At 40.3% G+C, this 20,322-nt stretch overlaps 1 protein-coding gene across 6 annotated transcripts in view; it reads left to right on the top strand.

The window, feature by feature from the left end:
• The window catches only part of Arhgap26 (Rho GTPase activating protein 26), a 466,045-nt gene that overhangs the window by 331,458 nt on the left and 114,265 nt on the right, over positions 1-20,322 (top strand). The gene's annotated exons all lie outside the window — the stretch shown is intronic.

The following is a 20,322-nucleotide window of genomic DNA, read 5'->3' as shown; positions in this document are numbered from 1 at the left end:
AATACCGAATAGTTTTTCTGGTGCGAGAAACTGAAAGTGTAAATAAGGACTAAAATGTATAATAGGTCATGTGAAATATGAAGAAAAGGGGCAAAGGGGAAGGAAGTGGAAGTGCTAGGGGAAAGGATAGAAGGGAATGGGATTAATATGAGAAAATGGAAAAATAGGAACAAAATCTTTGTAAACAGGGAGGAATGGAGGACTTGAAGGGAGGGCTGGGCAAGGGTGAAAAATAAGAACCAAGAGAGACTATGTAAAGGTGCAAATTTCCAATGATGAATGTCATTATATTGTATACCTAAAATGTACCAATGATTAGAATGAATAGTCGATAATGCAAAATAGGAAGAAAAGGTCCAAAGGGGTAGGAGTAGTGGGAGGGGCAGGGGAAAAGAAAGAAGGAAAGGAAAAATGATGAGAAATGGAAAAAATGGAAATAAAGTCTTTGTAAATAGGGAAGGGTGGAGGGGTGAAGGGAGGGCTAGGAATGGGGAAAAAATAAGAACCAAGATGCATCATGTAAAGGTACAAGTTTCCAATGAGAAATGTAATTGTGTTGCATACCTGCAATGTACCAATAAAGAATTTAACCACAACAAAAAGAATAAATAAATAAAATAAATAAATAAAATGGAGTACTAGAGACATTTTAGTTAAATGGATGCACATTGAGGCCACGCTCTTAAATGAAAAATATATAGGACACACATTTTAAATACCTAATTGTTTCTCTTTTGTGAGAAACTGAAAGTGTAAATGAGGACCAAAATATATAATAGATAATGTGAAATAGGAAGAAGAGTTCCAAAGGAAACGGTGAGTCAGGGATAGGGGAAAAGAAAGAAAGGAAAGAAACAATATGAGAAAAGAAGAAAAATGCAAAGTTTTTTTTTTTTGTAAATAGGAAGGGGTAGAAGAAGGGTGGGAGGGAGGGATGGGGAAAGGGGAAGAAAACAAGAACCAAGATATAACCATGTACAGGTATAAATTCCCATTGATGAATGTGGTCATATTGTATACCTAAACTGTACCATTAAACTTAATAAATACAAAAATACAGAAATTAATAGGAAACCTTAATGATACATGAGGATTCCAGTAGAAATCTAAAGCTGGTTCAAAAGAGGATAGCAGAAACTTGTTTATATGTAGTCAATGAAAGAAAAAATGCTGAAATAAGATTTCTAAGTTAGATTCAGAATTGGGTGCTATTATACAGGGCAATAAAACCTTAACTTTTGAGATTATTTTTTTTCTTGTTCAACAAAAATTATTTGCATCTCTACCAGACAAATCATTTACAAACTTAGCAATTTTAATTTAAGTTAAAATCTATCTTTATGGAGTCTTCATCCTTATCAGTAATAAATAGTATAAGTCAGGCAAAACTTACATGGCCTGAGAAAATCATATCCTTAGAAAATAAGGACCTGAGTGATAATGTACCTTTCCTGGGCAGACTGGAGGCAAGGGTAGAGCAACATAAAATTGCCCGTGTTGGTTAACATGGGTTCTCAAACCATGTAGGAATGGAAATGAAACCTAGGGACAACTTGAAGCTAGAAGCAATTAGAACTGAGACCCCCACTGTAATCAGCTATCCTTGACTGGCACTACCATCATTGAAAGGATGTACTAAGTAAAAACTACTTTTCAGCACAGGACTACAATAGGAAATTCTACCTCAGCCTGAGACCTATAAAGAAATTGGTGATGACATTCAGGTTTATTCTACTAGTATCACTCAGCAATACCCTTCAAAAACTAGCTGAAGAATATGCATTCAACTTATGTACAATGGGAATTTCATAACTAAAGGACCCCTGCAGATACATGCAGCCTTTTAAACATACAAAGAAATAGTCCATCAGCTACAGTCTGTGAAAGCAATGTGCAGTAATGTCAAGACCCAGAAACTTCAAATAATAAAGCAATAATTAAAAATTCCATACAGACCATAAAATAATTAATGTTTAAAACAATAAAAAATGTACTGAAGGGAGGGAGGGGAGGAGGGAGGTTGAGGGAAAGAGAAACGGAGAGAAAGGAGGACCCAGGGAAAAGAAGACACCCTCCCAGGTCACACCCCCAGTAACCCACCTTTTCCTGGAATACCTCACCCCAGAACACATGAGACTTTGAGGGAGCATTTTCTGTGTAAACTGTAACACACACTATAATAAAATACCAGATATAGGCTACTTATAAAGAATACCAAACTTATTTAGTTCACAGATTTGGAGGTTCATAGTGCAAGATCAGGCAGCACCATTGGTTTGAGCTCTGGGACGTCATGGCCGGACCGTTTGTAGGTGTGAGCCATCATATTTCAAACAGGAAGGGAGAAAGTGACAGTGCAGTCTCCATAGTTCCTTCTTAGAGCATATCTGTAATGAACTATGGACCTCCCACTAGGCCCACCTCTTAAAGATTCTACAGCACTTTACAGTAACCCTATTCCTGAGGACCAAGCCTTTAATTATGATGTACCCTTGGGGAGCACAAATTATATTCAAATGATAGCAGTAATATTTGAAGAATAATGGCTGAGAATGTTCTAAAATTGAGAAGGATCCAGTAGCTATAGTCCTTTCCAAAAAAGAGAAATGAAGGTCATTCAGCCCAAATATATACCCTACAGATACTACAGGACACACACCATGGGAAAGTCCATAAAGAACAACTTTTAAACAATAACCACACAACCAGGCCCCACAATGTGTTGGAAGGTAGTGAGTGAACTTCCTATCACTAGCCTTGTCCTCACCCTCAATTCCTGGTCACACTAGCATGTTGAATGACATGACTTTCTTCTGTGTGACCTCCATTGTGAATCAGTTTGAGACTGATGTCTGTTAGGTGTGGGGCATTTACAGTTGGACATCATTTCCTGCACTTATTTTTACCTTTAACTTTAGACTTAATCACCTCAGTGGTCCAAGTTTGAGGAGTTAGCCTTCTTTCTTCCTGTTTTAGGTGTGGGTCATAGTACCAGAATAGTTCCTGCTTGGCAGTCCCCTTAGGGATTCTACTGGCTTCGTGGGCAGGAAATGAAATGTCTACAACTTTGGCATAGACTTGATTTTCCTAAGCCATTCTTTTGCCTCCCCTTTCATTGTGTAAATGGATACATGTGTGTCCATTTTCTGGACTTAAATAAAGATCTGAAGCCATCTCACTTTGGAAACATCCCTGGGACTGAATCATTTGCCAGGATACCTCACTCGTGCACTCTCAGAACAGTGATGAGGGAATGGGAATGAGAGCTGGCAGGAAGGATGTGGGTTTTTAGAGCTAAGAACAATACAGGAAAATGCTCTACCCTGCTATATCATTTTTCATTTTTTTCCCATTATTTTTGCTCCATGTTTGCTACTACCAACAGTATAGACCAACAGTTGTCTTAGAGTTGTGATTTAATACACCTCCCTTCCATTTCTCATCAGGGAAGGGCTCCCTAAATATATCTTTTCTGGGTCTTCAGAGAAGCCTTTTTTGGTTCCCATTAACAAGAGTGGATTGCTTTCCCGGCCTTTTGAGGGGCTCTTCCTCATCAGGTGTCATCATTACTGACTTTTCCTTCTCTTCTCCTCAGCATCTGACTAGACAGTGCTTTGATGTTTGTCCGATCAAATGTTCCTCAGAGAATGTCTTTTCATTCGCTTTTTAAAAAAAATTTTCCTGACCTAAACACACACACTGTTGCTGTGAACAGTTGTTTTCTACCCCTGTCTGGAAACTAGATTATTAATTTTTTGTCACTGCTTAATAGAAATGCCCACATTTCAGTTTCTGCTGCATGTTCTACCCAGAATTTACTGGACAAGGCAAGGAGAGAAGCTGATGGGGGAGTTAGTCACGCAACATAAAAGCTTTTTCTTTTCGTAATGGTTTGGAGTGTGTGTGCCCTTCCTAAGAGGAGGAAAAGCAGCTGCCATGGCAACAGGTTCTAGTTTCCCAGGGCACTATGGTGGCGTTGGTCTTCCTGGAGTGTGGCAAGTGTGGAACAATAACTAGGAGCAGCAGTGCCCTCAGCACACTTTCTCATAGCGATTACTGACATTTCCCTGTTGGGGCTGGATGATATATATGGATGGTAGGCTTGGTGGCTTTGTTTCTGAGTGGTATAGAGAGAGGTGCAAGACAGCCAACATCACAAGAAAGGCTTTACAAAGGGCCTTCTCTGTGTTAAAAGAGAACCTGTCTAGTAAGGCTGCTCTGTTTCAGCCTTTGTATAAGCTACCAGTCCAGCATCTCCTTCCGCTTCCTGCCTCTCAGGATTGGGGCTTCCTCCTGGCAAACCTATCTGCCCCATTGGGAGTTACAAAAATATTAATGTACCTTGGCAAATCTGCCGCCTTCTGCCCCTTTCAGGGGTTTACCTTCACCAAAGACCTGAGTGTTGGCCCCCAGGCATGCAGAACATGATTGCTGTTCCTAACTTTTTCCTAGAGCAGGTTCTTACTAATCACTGACTTTCTATCAGACCCAGGCTGGCTGCATGATTTCCAGCCCCCTGATTACATGCCTGTGCCTGTTGTGTTGCCCATCCTGGCTCCAGGGAGACAGAGACTCTCACTGCTCAACTCACAGGTTCCCTGAGCAGGAAACTCGATTTCTTTTTCAGTCCTCTTCACTCAAGGCCTGCTCTGTTATAGTCACCCATCCTGTGGTCACCCATCCACCTCTTCAAGGCTTCTGTTTAAACTGCTTCTCCCCCTGCTCCTCCTCCTCATCATCCAGCTTTGTACAGCATTTCGTAGTTTTCAGAACTCTCTTCACCTCCTTTCCTCCCCTTATCCTTAAAATATCCTGGTGTCCCTGGGAAGCAGACCAAGGAGGAGATAGATGTAAGGACACTCTTGTGGCCTCTGAGGCAGTTACAAGCTTTTAAGTAGTGCCTCCATGTGTGCAGCACTCACTAGAGCCTGGTGGAATACAGTAACACAGTAAATCATGCTCATGTTCATGTCCCTCAAGTCCTTTGACTGTCAGCTTGGAAATACACCTAGTAAATGCTTCTCCAGCCTCTGTTCTGCCAGCGTGGGCCTACCTTGATGAGCAAGGTAGACAGGGTCCTTATCATCATGGTACTCACAAACCGGTGGATGGAGAGATACTCTGCATTTTCCTTGGCCCACTTTATCTGTGTCTAAATAGATCCCAGTGTAATATGGAGGCAGGGTAATTTGCCTTTGCCTAGCTTCATAGAGATCTCATATTAAAATTTTAGTAGTTTTTTCTTCTTTATTAAATTTATGAGGGCCGGGGATTTAACTCAGTGGTTTCACCACCTGCCTCGCAAGTGCAAGGTCCCAAGTTTGATCCCTGGTACCAAAAAAAAATTATGAAATATGTGTAGATTATAATTACAGAAATACTTTAGCAGTTGTAGAGCTCTGATTTTGAAAATGTAGAAAAAAGGTACCATCCTTGCCTGCTATGTCATATTATTTACCTGTTACTTTAGTCATTTGTTAAGAGATTAATTGCTGTTTCTGGACCCTTAAAGTTGTTGGATCAATATATATTTGGAAAAAGTTCAATATCATTGCTAATAAAATAAATGCAACTGAAAATCAGATAGGCAGAATGTTGTGTGCTCTTCATAAAACCTTTGAAAATGAATTTGCCTTATTTTGGTGCAAGAAAAATAAAAGACCCAGAGAAACAGGCGCATTAAAAATTCTAGGTGAGGGCCGGGGATTTAGCTCAGTTGGTTCCACTGCCTGCCTCACAAGTGCAAGGTCCGGAGTTCGATCTCTGGTACCAAAAAAAAATTCTAGGTGAGAATGTAAATCAGTACTGATTTCCTGGGTGACATTTGGTAATATGTATTAATAATATTTATATCCTCTCCCCCAGAAATTCTGTTTCTGTGAATTTATTCTCCAGAGAGATATGCACAAGTATTTATGTGCATAGAAGTTCACTGCGGTTTTGGTGAAAATAATAAAATCTTGGATACAACCTGAATATCTGCTAATAGGAGATTTCTATTTGATATCTCTGAGTCCTAACCGCTCATGAGCAGCAGGACTTCCTGAGCCTTGTTTTTTTCTCTCCCCTAAATTTTTTCAAACATAAGAAATCTTTTCAAAGGTGTATTTTTTTCCTCTTATTTCCCACTCTTGTTTAATGATTACTTCTTACAGAACTCAACCAAATGCTGGTGAAGTTTCATAGGATGCTGATTTGGTTGTCTCCCTGTAGGTAAATGTCTGAAAGGTGCCTTCTGTGTGCAGGACTGAGCTTTGAGATCTGTCCGGGTGTGTTTTCAGGAGAAGCTGCTTCCTAAATGATTCGAAACCACAAAGATGGGCAGAGGCAGCAGCCAGAAGCCACAGGGTGTTCTCATCATTGTGTGGGAAGCCACAGGGGTAACAAGGCTTCCAATTGTACTCAGCAGCTGTTGACACAAACTGCAAAATTGTTTTGGAAAAGGAAGTAAATGCTTCTGGAACATAATTTGTTGAGGTTCATTTTAAAGAGGTTTCAGGCAGGGATCACTGATGTTTGTGGTTGATGATACAACTTCTTATTGTGGGTGTGATTGGTAGTCTGGTCGTTGGCTGTGGAGTTCTACAGTTCACCCTTAGGTACACAAGCCTGGCTCACTCACCTACCTGGGTAGGCCTCCTGCCTTACCTAAGTTGGTCTTCCTCACCAGTTTTTGGTCACATGTTCCTGTTTTACTTCTTGGTGCCCCTTTCACAGTCTGACATTCTTACTGATTTGTGTATTATCTATCTTCCCAGTTGGAATGAAAGTGCAGGTCTTGTCGTTCTGGTTTCCTCTTGCGACCTAGTTCCAAGAAGAGTGAATAGTATCTCTTAGGTGCTCAGTCAGTATTGGGCGTGAGGATACTTGGCAGATAGAGGCAAAGGCAATTGGAACACCATAAGAGAAGAATGGCATGACATGAGCTTGGAATGGTAGGCGGAGGTCACCTCATATTGGCCATGATGAGGAGCTGAGTTTGCTTGAGGACCTGATGTTTGTGGTTTCATCTCTGAATTTCTACAGGCAGATTGCTAAAGCTTGTTACTGAAGGTTTTCCTATCAGGAATTTGCGTGATCATCTCCTTAAATTGCTACTTTAGCCTGCATTATATTTCTCTTCCCCATCTCCACTCCCATTACCTTGGCCTTCTTTATCCACTGTGCTTTTTGAGCCCAGCAAAGCAAGATGACAACAACCAAGGTATCATGCTTTCATGCTTGCACAGTTGAAAGTGTTTCAGAACTTTGTCACTAAACACTTTGACTTCTCCTTTGAAAACTGTCTGTTTGATTTACGCTTTGAGAATGACACTTGCTGAGAGCCTGGATGTTGGGTTGATCACGGACCCAGATCTCAGCTTCATTCTTTGAATTGTTAGGTATCTCTATAACCAGATACTTTCACTGTTCTCTGCCTACTGATATGTTGGTTTTCTCACTTTCGATCTCTAGTTTCCATTTGTTGACACTATATTTTGAAATTTACTTTCAAGGTAACAGAATGCCTTAAGTTTCTAGTTTTGTGCTGCCTGTGATGAAGATAAATCCAGTTTTCTTTTGCATGTGTTGAAGTAAGAACTCTATTGGTATTATTCCCTGATGAATCTATTTTTGTGATTAAGACAGTAAATAGAAAGATTTGTGTGTTCCCTCTTATTCTAACATCCATAACTATATGTAAACACAATTATCTTATATGTATGAGTAAGTAGGAGGAGCTGTTGTTTCTGTTATACTTGAACTTAAATTGAAATTTTAGGAGATAACAATTGAGTGCAGGAAGGAACTAGCAGATGTTGGCCCAGAGCTTTAGCAGTATGAAGGTTTGTATAATCCACTCAGACCTTTTTTTAAAACTTTTATGGACTGTAAAGATTGTGTTGCCTTTTTTAGTGAATTCTATTCATTAGCATTAAACATATGAACATATAGAATGTTGATATATTATTCAAATAAGTCTTCATGGATATTAGAGATCTGGGATGTTTTTTATTTTTCCTTATTGAAATGAATTGACCTCAAGCATGTTTCCATGGAGTCTCAGCTTTTGTACATGAAGAACCATAAATGTTTCCAGATACATAAATACCTGTTTTCCCCTATTAATTAGATGTCCACGTGCAATTTAAAAGTATTCTGATAGGACATGTAGGATAAGTTTTGGTCCTTTTGGTAGATTGGGCCTTGAAATAAAGCCATCTTTTTCAACCTCAGCCTCTCAATTTGTTGCATACTCATGACAAGGAATATAATTTTCTTTCTGTTTCCTTTTTGGGGTGAAAGCACACTGCTTTTCAAAAATATGTCAGTCAGATGGATTACTTCCCTCATTTGAAAGATCTCCATGAAAGGAGCTAGATTACCCAGGGTGGGTGCCTGTGTGACTGTATCTTTTTCTTTCTCTCTATCAATCTGTCAGTAACACTCTCTAACACTTCCCATAACTCCATTTGTAGATTTGGGATCTTGATCTTCCCTCCAAAAAGGATTATAGTCATTTCTATAAAGCAGAAATGAGGGTTGCATTTCATGGGAATCAAGAAGCTGCAAAGGCTTGTCTCAGAGCCACGATTCTTGCTGGAGCTAAACCAGATGCCCAGGCTAATCCCTTAACCTTTGACTCACCTCCCTTTGTTCCTATTCCTTTATCTGAAAAATGGGACTCGTAATACGGATCTGGATTTAAACGACTGCTATTTCTTTTAACTACTTAAAGATTATTCCAGTGGTTAAATTAAATAGCCTTTATAAATGTCTCATTGAAATGATTAATACTGCTGCTGTTCACAGGTGACTATTAGCTGAGTGGCAGGTAACTTGCACTTGGAAGCAGTCACTTACTGTAAGCCTCCATACAGGTTTGGCCAAGCATTTTGTTCATCCCACAGCCTTGCAATGAAGTTCTCCCATACAGCGACTGAGGGGTAAATGGGAACAACCCTGAGACTTACACAGACATAGGCGCAAAAGCACAGTGCCTCCCATTTATTTACTCAAATATAATATGAACAGTGCTGTATTTTGGTTTGTACATGTCTCGAATTCTCTCATTGGGTTTAATGGTAGCTTGTGAAGTTTTCTCCCTCTCTTTGAAACATAAGAATTTGAGCATCCAGTCTTATTATTTCAGGCCTTTCTGAGCCTACAGAGAGGGATGACTAGTATTATGTTACTCCTCAGATAGGAGTTTTCTAATTGCTTTTCATCTCACTGAGTGAAGAACAGAGTTCTCACAGTGGCCTGCAAAGCCCTCTAGGATTTGCTGCCCTCTAGTCTATTACCTCTCTGGCTTCTCCTGATACTTTCCCCCTTGCTCACTTTGTTCCAGGTACACTGGAACTTTCATTTGGTGTTGCCAATGTGCCCTACACTTTCCTTGAGGCTTTTGTACTTGCTATTTCCTCTGTCTGTCACTTTCTTTCCACATGTCTGTGTGGCTGGCTTCTTTACCTCATTCAGGTTGTCCTACATGCCTCCTTCCAGGGAGTCTTCCTTGATCTGATCAGATATTTAAAGATGCAACCATTTCCTCAGTACTCCCAGACTCTTTCTCCTGCTTGCCGTTTCACCATAACATCACATATTTTATTTACTTATTATCTATCCCACCACAAAAGTATAAAATATGCTCTAAGGCAAGGTATTGGGTGGAGGGTCTCTTATTTATCACTGTATACCTGGCACTTAAAGCAATCCCAAGCCAATAACAAGTACTCAGAAGTATTTGATAACTGAAGAATAGGTGATGTCCTAATGATCTCTGTGCTGGTTCAACTTACACTTTGATCCTAGGGTAGAAAGTTCTAAAGCAGTACATCCATGGCCTGCCTTTGTGTTAGCTTAAAGCCGGTAGTCTGCGTCATTGAAGGAAGTGTCACGCCAACAGGAACTGATGCATTTGTAGCTCTTGGTGACATCAGTTTGGCATGTACATATACAATTTTTGTTCCTCCTCTATTTGCCTTCTGGCATCTCGCGCTGCGTTTGAGAACTAACCAAGAAATCCATGATAATGAATGTGAAAACATTTTATAAACCATAAAATCCTTGGCAAATCTTAATTACATTGAGCTTTAGAATTGATCGTTACATAATTTGAAATAGTTAAGTAATTTTCCAGGAAGTAGGGCTTCCTGAGTCAGTTTCTCTCAGGCCTCTTTCTGTGTAAATGTTGCTCTTCCCCCGCAACATAGCTGCTAGCAGAAGACTAGACTATCCAGGCCCAGAAAAAGGTGAAAATTAATCATTTAATCCCTAGTAAGGAGTATACCCTTTCTTGCGAATAAGGCTATTCAGATACCAGGTAGCCAAGAGAGTGTAAGGCAAAGAAATTCAAATTGGCCTATTTTTGGTCTCTAAAAGGCTGTGACTAATTTACTGAGCAACTTACAACAAAAGTGTAATTCTTATTGTTAATTAAACCTGGCCTTTCCCAGAGGGATTTCAGTAAATCCCATGACCCTGATTATTATTACTGCTAGAATAATTTAGGGAGTTTATACTGTTGATCTACCAAGATTGACGTTGTTTACTTTAAAGGTCTATTTTTTAAAAAGTAATGTTTCTCTTTGCCTTTAATCTCTTTAAAGTTAGATAATGTAGGGGCCGGGGATTTAGCTCATTGGTGCTGCCGCCTGCCTCACAAGCTCAAGGTCTGGAGTTCCATCCCTGGTACCAAAAAATAAAAAATAAAAAAAAATAAAGTTAGATCATGTAGAAAAGAAGCAAATATAAAATTATCACACACACACACACACACTGCATTGTAGAACATTTAAGAGCAGTACCTCTGAAATCAGACTGCAGATGCAACAGGGCACTGCCTCTTCTTTAATTATTAAATTCTAACTCCACTCCTTATTAGAAATGTGACCCCTGGACAGTTTTCTAAATTTGTTGGAACCTCACCTTTTTCATATAGGAGAATAATGAAATTTAACTCATAGGGTTATTTTAAGGATCAAATGAGATAATTGTTGGAGTGTTTGTGCCTGCCTCACAGAAAATACTGAGTCAATGTTAGTTGCTATTATTTTGATGACAATCATAGTAATAGTAAAAGGCAGGCAAAGAATAAAGGGATTTCAGAAAAGGATAAGGGAAAAAAGACACAAACTCTATCTTAGAAGGTTTAATATTGGAAGGACAGTAGCATTATAATGTGAGCATTATGCAGTATTATGTATTGTATAGTATGTAATGTGTATAATAATGATTATTATACACTATAAATATTTTATGGCCTTCATACTTTCCAGATTACTGTGGCCAGAGAGGGGTGCCTGGTTTGTTAGGTGTCATTCCTGTCAAAATGAGCTGCTCTAGCTGCACATGCCCCTCCCCACACTGTTCCCTGGCTTGGCAAAGGCTCTAAGACACCAATTGGTTGCATGAAAATTTAGGCATTTAGTGCAGCTGTGCTTTGTTGCACTTAGAAAAAAGTGGCCTCCTGAAGCATCCTGTGTTCTGTTTTCTTCCCCTCAAAATTTGACATGGCAAACTCTCTGCTAGTTACTAGGGATGTGGCAGGCTTATGCCATCTCTGTCCTTAAGGAGTTTCTCTCTAGTGGGAAACAGACAAGGACAATTTTGTGAATTATGGTATATTTGTAATTCAGTAAGTACTAGAAAAAAAATTGAGGAATTAGAATTTTAGTGAGGGAAATGACCTAGAGCATTTCCTGGTGAACCTTTTAGAGCCCTAAATGACAGAAATGGCCTGCTGCAGCACACGTGTCATAAGTTTGCCACCACTGACCTAGAGCATGTGTCTAGAAAAACCCCTAGGAGGAAATGAATGTGATAAGTAGGAAAGAGCTGGATAAAGAGGAGCTTTGGGGCTTCCCAGGCAGGGAGGATCAGCATTAGCAAGGAAGACACTAAGGCCTAAAGGAATTTTTAGTCCAGAGATCAAAGAGCATGGAAGTATGGTGGAGAACGGTCTCAAGATATCAGCTGAATTATGCGGGACCTTTTAGGACATACCAAAGGTTTTCTCTTCTTTATCAATTTTTTATTATTACAAGATACCAGTCACAAAATTTATCATCTATTTTCACATGTACAGTTCAATAATATTAATAAACATGTATTATGCAGTCATCCATATCTAAGACTTTTTATCTGGCAAAGCAGAAACTCAACAAAACTCCCCATCACCCTCTCCTCCCACTCCCTGGCAACCACCATTCTACTTTCTGTCTTTATAATTTGACTACCCCATATAAATGGAATTAGTATTTGCCTTTTTTGTGACTCATTTATTTCACTTGAGGTAATGCCCTCAGTTCAGCCATGTTATGGCATGTGTCAAAATTTCTCTCCTTTTTAAGACTAAATAATAGTTCCTTGCATGTGCATACAATTTGCTTATTCATCCAACCACTCACCCACTACTCCACCCACCTATCCACTGATCCATCTATCCATCCATCCATCCACCCATGCATCCATCCACCCATGCATCCACCCACCCATCCACCCACCCATCCTCCCACCCATCCATCCATCCATCCATCCATCCATCCATCCTTGGACACTTGGAGTGCTTCTACATTTTAGCTCCTGTGAACAATGTTGCCATGAAGGTGAGTGTATCAGTACTTCGCTGAGACCCAACTTTCATATATATTGGGAAGCAGAATTATCAGATCATGTGAGAATTCTTTGAAGATCCATCATACTCCAGGCCAAGGGTTTTCAACTGGAAATTTAAAGTAGCCAGAAGCCTTTGGTAGGTTTTAAAAGAGAATAGAGTTGGATTTGAAGAGGGCAGAGTAGAAATGGAGCTGCCTGCATACACTGACTTTAGAATAGCTCTGCCTTACACAGCAAGCTGTATGCACAGAGGCACCTTGTCTTCTCTACATTCCCATGTCCCCTTTCCTTTTCTCCAAAGAAATTTCAAGACCAGGTAGTCCTCAGTAAGTGGGGTAAAGTTGGTTTAAGTAGTTCTGAGCAATGCTTAATGTCTCAGAAGTCATTTTTACCCATTTGAAATATAGTTTATACATCTCACCAGAAGCAGCAAACACATTCCAAGTTATTCACAGGGCTTTGATATCCATGGATGGAAGTAGTGCAGCCTGGATGAATATATGTATGGCCATATTTTTTTTTGAGTTATAGAAACTATGTTGACAGTTCTGCTTTCTGCTTTATTTTAAATTCTTCTTTCTCAATCCAATAGAGTTCACTTTTTCATTATTAGAAAATAGCTCTCTGCTGGGCCTGCCAACTATAAATGATATGTCATCATTTAAGGGGCAATATCATCATTTTCATAACTTTGTCAAGCATGCAGCCATATTTCTCATAGGAAAGGGAAAGAAACAATATTTGGTCCAGTACAATATTTCTCTCTCTCTCTCTCTCTCTCTCTCTCTCTCTCTCCCTCTCTCCCTCTCTCCCCCTCTCCCCCTCTCCCCCTCTCCCCCTCTCCCCCTCCCCCCGCTCCCTCTCCCTCCCTCTCCCTCCCTCTCCCTCTCTCTCCCTCTCTCTCCCCCTCCCTCCCCCTCCCTCCCTCCCTCTCTCTCCCTCTCCCTCTCTCTCCCTCTCCCTCTCCCTCTCTCCCTCTCCTCTCTCTTCGCTCTTCTCTCTTTCCTCTCTCTCTCTTTTCCTTCTTCCAGCTGAGTAATCTGGTGGTGGTGAGCAGCCTTTCCCTTCCTATTGTAACCACTGCTTTTCTGACACAGTCTCAAGCATATGTATGTTCATTATAATAGTTCTGTATGTTCATTTTTTATAGTTTTCTGAGGCAGTAATGTCTCTTTTAGTTGAAGTTGAACTTACCCATGGTCATGTAAGCAGCAGAGGAGAGGATGGGCTCTGCTGACTTAGTTCCCTCTTGGTTCTTCCCTTCTTTAGCTGTGTTTCCATAGGCAGATTACTTAACTTTTCAGAGCTTCAGTTTCCTCAGGTCATGTGACAATTCCTGCCTGTTGGGCTTCTCATGAAGGTTCTGAAACACTATATAACAGTACCCATCATAAGCACTCAGTTACTCAAAGGTTGGAGTCTGGCTGCTCATTAAATAACTATCCTCAGGAAGAAAATACAATATAGTTGATGAGTATGTCCCCAGTCAGTACCAGGCAGTTTATTTTATACTCATTCTAGTGCCAGGCTTTGGGGTAGCTCACAGAGCTGTATTTATGGATCAAATGGGATTTCTTGACAGAGTCCTCCTTGGCATCATGTGGACTGGTCTCACATCTCCAGCTCTGGAGGATACCAAGGCAGCACACACAGTCTGACCTAGGAGGAAACACATGGCACTGAGGGTGGGGACTCCCCACATCCTTCCCCATAATGCACTAAGGATGGATTTTAAGTCAGTGAAAGAAGACAGATTAACAACCCAGGAAACTTATGCTAGCTAAGCACAAAAAAAGTATAGTTCAGGCAGCTTCATCTCCATTGAGTCCTTCTTGCTCCAGAATTTGGAGCTTCTCTGAGAAGGTAGCAGAGAGCAAAGTGGTATTCATTATTGTTTGAGGGCTCACCCCCTTTCAGAATTGTTAACCTGAGGCCTGCCTGGAACCTGCCTATGTATTTCAGAGTGCATTCCAAGGTCATGATCCAACCCGTAGTCCTGAGGCACTTCTGAAAAGGGGAGCAGTCAGTGTGGAAATATCGTATAGGGTGGACTGGAACATATCATTTAGAAGAGAAAGCTTGGTGTGGCTGCCAGTGGTCCAGGTAGTGCCAGGGGTGCCCTTTTCAGGGTGCTGGGCTTTGGCTGCTTTGGGGAGAGCTGGTAGGGAGGCAGCAGCATGCAGGTCTTGGTATTGAGGTAGTGTGAGTTTGCTGACTTCTTTTGGCTTCTCAGGAGACTCTCAGCCTGTGGTGCCATACATGCGTATAAGGAGATAGAGAATGAGTACAGTGTGCTTTGTGCTTTTCAATAAATTTAAAGTATTTCATGATTAAGAGAAAAAGAATAAAAATAAGAAATGCACATAAGTACTATAACAGAAGTCCTTGAAATAGAGGTGGAGGAGGTGGGGCTCCTTGCCCCAGGCAGGATCAGCTGTGTGAGGTTCCTAGACAGATACCAGGTGAAACCACTAACTAGAAATGCAACTTTCAATTGGCACTTGCTGTTACCATCACTGCTCCCTTCACTGCCTCCATGACAATAGTAGCTGTCATTTATTCAGCCATTATTTCATGCCAGGTAATTGACTTACATAATTATGCTTTATCTGCCTTCCAGCTTTATGAGGCAGGTATTATTATTCACACTTGAGGAAACAGGTTTGGAGAGGCCATGTGACTTTCCTTGTCATCTAGCTGGTTCTCTTCCATCTGATTCCAGCCACTGTGCGTCTGTCTCTCTTAGCTTTATTTTCCATATTTATAAATTGGGGATAACATTTATGTGCTAGACCCCTACACCGGTGCTTTTTAAATTGTAAAAAGTGGCTTGTGAACCAATTTAGGGGACAAAAACCAATAAAATAGATCATACCAGAATGCATTCCACTTAACTGTTTCTGAAACTTGTTGCTGACATGTTTCTCTGTTATGTGAGTACATACTAGTGAAATATTCTATGGGAAAATATATTTCATATTTTGGATCATTGTCAAAAAGCTTGAGAGCTACTGTTCTAGAGTTAAGATGGTCAATTAAACATAAAAAGTTATTGCAGAATTATTAAAGTCTAAAACACACTGCAAGTCTAAATTATTATTTCTTAACATTGGAAGCTGACACAAATAAGGGATGGTAAAAAAGTTGTGACATGCTGTTACTCCTCCCATCTGATCCATTGCTAACCTGTCACCACATTGTGCCCAGTGGAACTGGGACTCAGCTTTGACATTCCTCAACGTAGCACCCTAGGCCTTAAGGTAAAAAATCATTTTGAGAACCCTGCAAAAGCTATGTATTATTGGAGTAGTCTGGGGTTATAAAATATTGCTTAATATTCATATTCAGGACCAGTCTGTGGTTATAAATTGTTGCTTAGCATTTACAGAGCTCTGGCTTTCATATAAACTTGAGGAAAATAGGTGAGATCTCTATGACAGCATGAATTTTCTTTACAGGCCCCCCAAGTGTTGGCTACTGTCTGCTCCCTCATAATATTCCCCCATCACCTTCACCATCTTCATCTGGAAGTAATTAACCTTCTGCCTTTCAAAAGGTGCATCAGCCAATGTTTATTAAAGAAATATCTAGATCTAGATCTAGAGATATATGGATTTACAATGTGAGGTAGGCTTACAATGGCCACTTGCACAGTCAGATGTGGAAGAGTGCAAAAGGTCTGTCTAGGTACTACAGACCTGGAGGATCCAATCAAAAGTCAAAGGCCTGGAACTCACTGTAGAATTGCATGCGAATCTGTATCTGGAGGCTGAAGGGTCTGCACTGGGAGGCTGAAACGTCTGTGTAGGAGTGCTAAAGAGCCTGCCCTGGAAGCCAGGAGACAAATGTCCAAAGTGATGGTGCAGACTGGGGCTCCTCCAGGTGCAGACTGGGGCTTCTCCAAAGAATCAGAAGTGAGACTTCCTTCTTCTTTTCCTTCTTCTTTCATTCAAGCTACCAGCCTATTGGTTGGTGCCACACAGGGTGGGTCTTCCTTCAGTCAGTCCATCACTTAGTCACACATTCAGAACTATGCCTAGCCAATCATCTGGGCATTTCTTACTCAAGTTGGCATAGCAGTTAACTATCACTATGGGTGTCAGACCAATCTAGAATGTCCATCCCTTTTCCTTTGAAACAAGTGACAATAAGTAGCTCTGCCAAGGCCTTTTTCTTTGGAACACATTCTTACCTCAACTGCAGTTTGTGAGGAAATTGCAAGGAATCCCCCGATATCATCCCTGAAAATGCACACCTCGGGATGCATTGCTTCTCAGCTGAAAACTTCAAAATCACAACAGGATCCATGCCTCCCCCAAGTGAAAAATCACGTGTGGGCCTGTTTGCCTGCAGTCTGTGAGGGAAGCTTGCAGATTGGCAGTACTTGGACCACAGCAGAGTGGTCCATGTGGACACAGAGATTTAACAGGCAGGTATTGAAGGCCCCTTCAGTGCAGTGTGCAATGCACAAGAATGTCTGTGTGTGGATTTTAAATCAAGACTCAACATGACATTCTGAATTATGTGAAGAAGAGCTTAGGCAGTTCAATTACCAGAACAGAAAGCAGGTGCTTGGTGTTTTATGGACCTTGCTAATGAATGAGTCCTGTAGCCTCTGCTGGACCAGCTTCCCAGCACTCTGCCAGCCTGCTTCCCACACATCTGTAAATCCATCAAGCTGTAATGCATGGCTGATGCCAACAGAGGCTGCAGTCTAGCCCTTTCTCTCTGGGACACGTAGAAATCTCAAGTCATTAATAATTCATTCAGAGTAATGAACATAGCTATACCAAGTTGTGAGATGTATTAAGTGACAGATCAATTTATTACTTCACTGTGCCAAACAATAATGATAGTTAGTGATGAAAAGATGAAGGTTTTTCCCCCTAAAAGTTTTTCCTAAAACTTAGATCAATGTATTTTTAAGTTCCAAAATAAAATGGATCGTTAATAGGGAAATGAATTCTGTTGAATAGCCTCTAGCCTATTTATATTCAGAGTTGCTGATCCAGAATTACTGTACCTTTTTTCCAAATGCCTTTGGGCATTGGGCCCTGCATATCAGAGTAATTATTACTCATTAATTAAATCTTAAGTGGAACACAGCTTGAGACTTTGAAAAGAGGATTTGGGATAGTTCAAATGCATTCCCCCAAAATCATCAATAATAATTTGAGGTTTGTGATTAAGTAGTTGGGGTGAGACTAATAGTTCAATGTCTACTAAGAAGCTCCACTCATCCGTTAATGCCTCACTGAAATTCATTTGTGCCAAGTACTGTGCTTGGCACTGGTTTAGCCAAATAAAAAACCACAGTCCCTGTCCTCAGGCAATGGTAGAGACATCAACACAGTGGAATAAATGCAGGAGCAGGCCAGCATGTCTGCCTGCATCAGTGGTGGAGGACTTCAGAGAAACATGGGAGAAAAGCATTAAGGAAAGGGGATGCCTTTGAGCTGAGCCTGGAAGATTAACAATTTTCCAAGCAAAGAAGAGTTAGAATATTGTAGAGAGGAAATAACATGAACAAAGGCAGAGGGGTGTAAAAGTGGAAATAGAACAGAGAGTGAATTACTCATCATTGCATTTCCTGTGCACTGTCACATTTATTCTGTATATAAACATCATGAAATCTGTGTATCATTCACCCCAGCCTCCCCTTTTATAAAGAGGAGGAACCCAAAGCTTAGGGTTTTAGCATAATGAGTCACTTCCCCAGGGATCCAGAGCTGGGAGGTAGCAGAGGAAGGCTTAGAGATGAGTTGGGGAAATGTGTGCTTTTTATGAATTTCAACTTTGGGTGTATCTCAGTGGTATAGAGCTTGCCTAATGTGTGAGACTCTGGGTTTGATCCTTACCATCTCAGAAATAAAGGATGGGGCATCAATGGTTTATTGTTATAATTATCAGGACCATTAAACAACAGCATCATTGCTAAACACTTCACATATGCTCTGTCATTGTATTTGCTGATAACAACCAGGAGATATATGAGACTGTTGTTTCCAGCAGGAGAGTGTCATGGTCAGACCTGGATTTCAGACCGTAACTTGTGGTGGCAGGCAGGATGACACTGAACCTAGAGGTTCTAGAATCAACAGCTGAGTTCTTAGGCTTTTTTTTTTTTTCTTTTTAGTCAGATGTAGTGTGGAAAAGCAGGATGGTGATCATCATCCAAACCATATATTTTTATATTGGCCTACAATTGAACAGTGCTTTCACACAGAAATAGCTTGTTGATTCACTTGCACAAGGGACTTTTGTGAAAGGAGGGGTAAGTCTAATGACCTAACTCATTTGGGAGGGAAGTAGGAGGACAGAGAATTTCCTTCCCACACATAGGACCTGTGGTGGAAAGTAATGATGTTATAAGCAGCTTGTAAATGTGCATACTTGATGATTGACTGAGGCACAGGACCAAACCCTCTCCTCCTTGCCAGGTATGAACTTGACCATCTGCATTACTCTTTCAGAGTAATGGCAATGCACTGTAGTTCTGGGAAGAATATGAAGCTGTAATAAACCTGGAAGACTCAGCTAGAACTGAAAAAATGTTGATAAAATATCTTAATGTGGACCAGAAACAGGATACCTGTGGCAACTGCTGCAGGTGTTGCTTAGCAGCCAAAAAGCAAATTCTCTTCCTGACTGGGCTGAGCCATCATTAAAATTCCATAGACACAACCGCACCCTGCCCCTTTCAGAGAGGGAAGTTAAATTACTCTTTTAGCCTGAAAAATTATAGAAAAGCACACATATGCTGATAAAATTGGCTGATGTAGTATTTCAATAAAGGCTCAGTTTAGAAATTGGCACTCAAGGTATATAATCTCTTTTCCTCCTTCCTACAAAATAGAGGTGTACAAGAGAAAACAGTGCAGGCATTTATAAAATTGTGAGGAAAAAGTGCTCAGTATAAATAGCACTAAATGGTAGGGAGTTAGGTCTGTGCAAACTGCCCATCTCTGCCCAGTTTCTCCCTAAATTCAAGTTAATAATGAATAGCTTCCTTCGTCTAACAGGGGATTTAGGGATGCTCCTGATATTTTCTGAGCAATAATAAATGGCATGAACTTTTAACTAATTTCTTGTCAGCTATTCACTTGTGTATTTTTAGATACCATGCCAGCAGATGAACAATTGGGGTTTAAAACTAGATCATAGTGTGGCCTGTATCACAGAGTTCACATATATGGTTTGAGTAATTGTTTATTTAAAAATATGTGTATGTATTTAGTAAATTACTCAGACCCACATACTGTGTTTTCTTGAATTTTGAGAATAAATGACAGTATAAACACAGCCACATACACGGGTATACAATAGTGCTTTTTTATTTCTGTTTATGCCACATTTTCTCTTAATGTGAGCCACATGTTTAATCTAATGGGACTTTAATATTTTGAGTCTAAAGTACTGAATTTCCTGACTTGGTTTTAAATACCAGATCTGCCCATTTTAAAAATTAGGTCTATTTTTTACTATGTTTGTAAATGAATTAAAGCAGTCAAGAGTTTTTTATATTTGCACTAGAAAAAATGCTAATGATCACAGTGGTTTAAGGAATAGCCAAGAACTTAAGTTGTAACTAAGAAAGATTAGCAGTTACTCGGACTCGCAGAAGAGAGCAATTCAGATGTGCAGAGATTCATAATTTGGCAGGTAGTCATTTTGGCCAATTGTTTGGTTGTTTCCAACTGGAAATCATAAGGCGTATCAGAT

Source organism: Heterocephalus glaber, unplaced genomic scaffold, assembly GCF_053883595.1.
Source record: "Heterocephalus glaber isolate CG9 unplaced genomic scaffold, H.glaber_assembly_v1.0 deba00001463, whole genome shotgun sequence".
Classification (NCBI taxonomy): domain Eukaryota; kingdom Metazoa; phylum Chordata; class Mammalia; order Rodentia; family Bathyergidae; genus Heterocephalus; species Heterocephalus glaber.
Note: the sequence above shows the minus strand (reverse complement) of the source record. Positions and strands in the feature narration are given on the sequence as shown.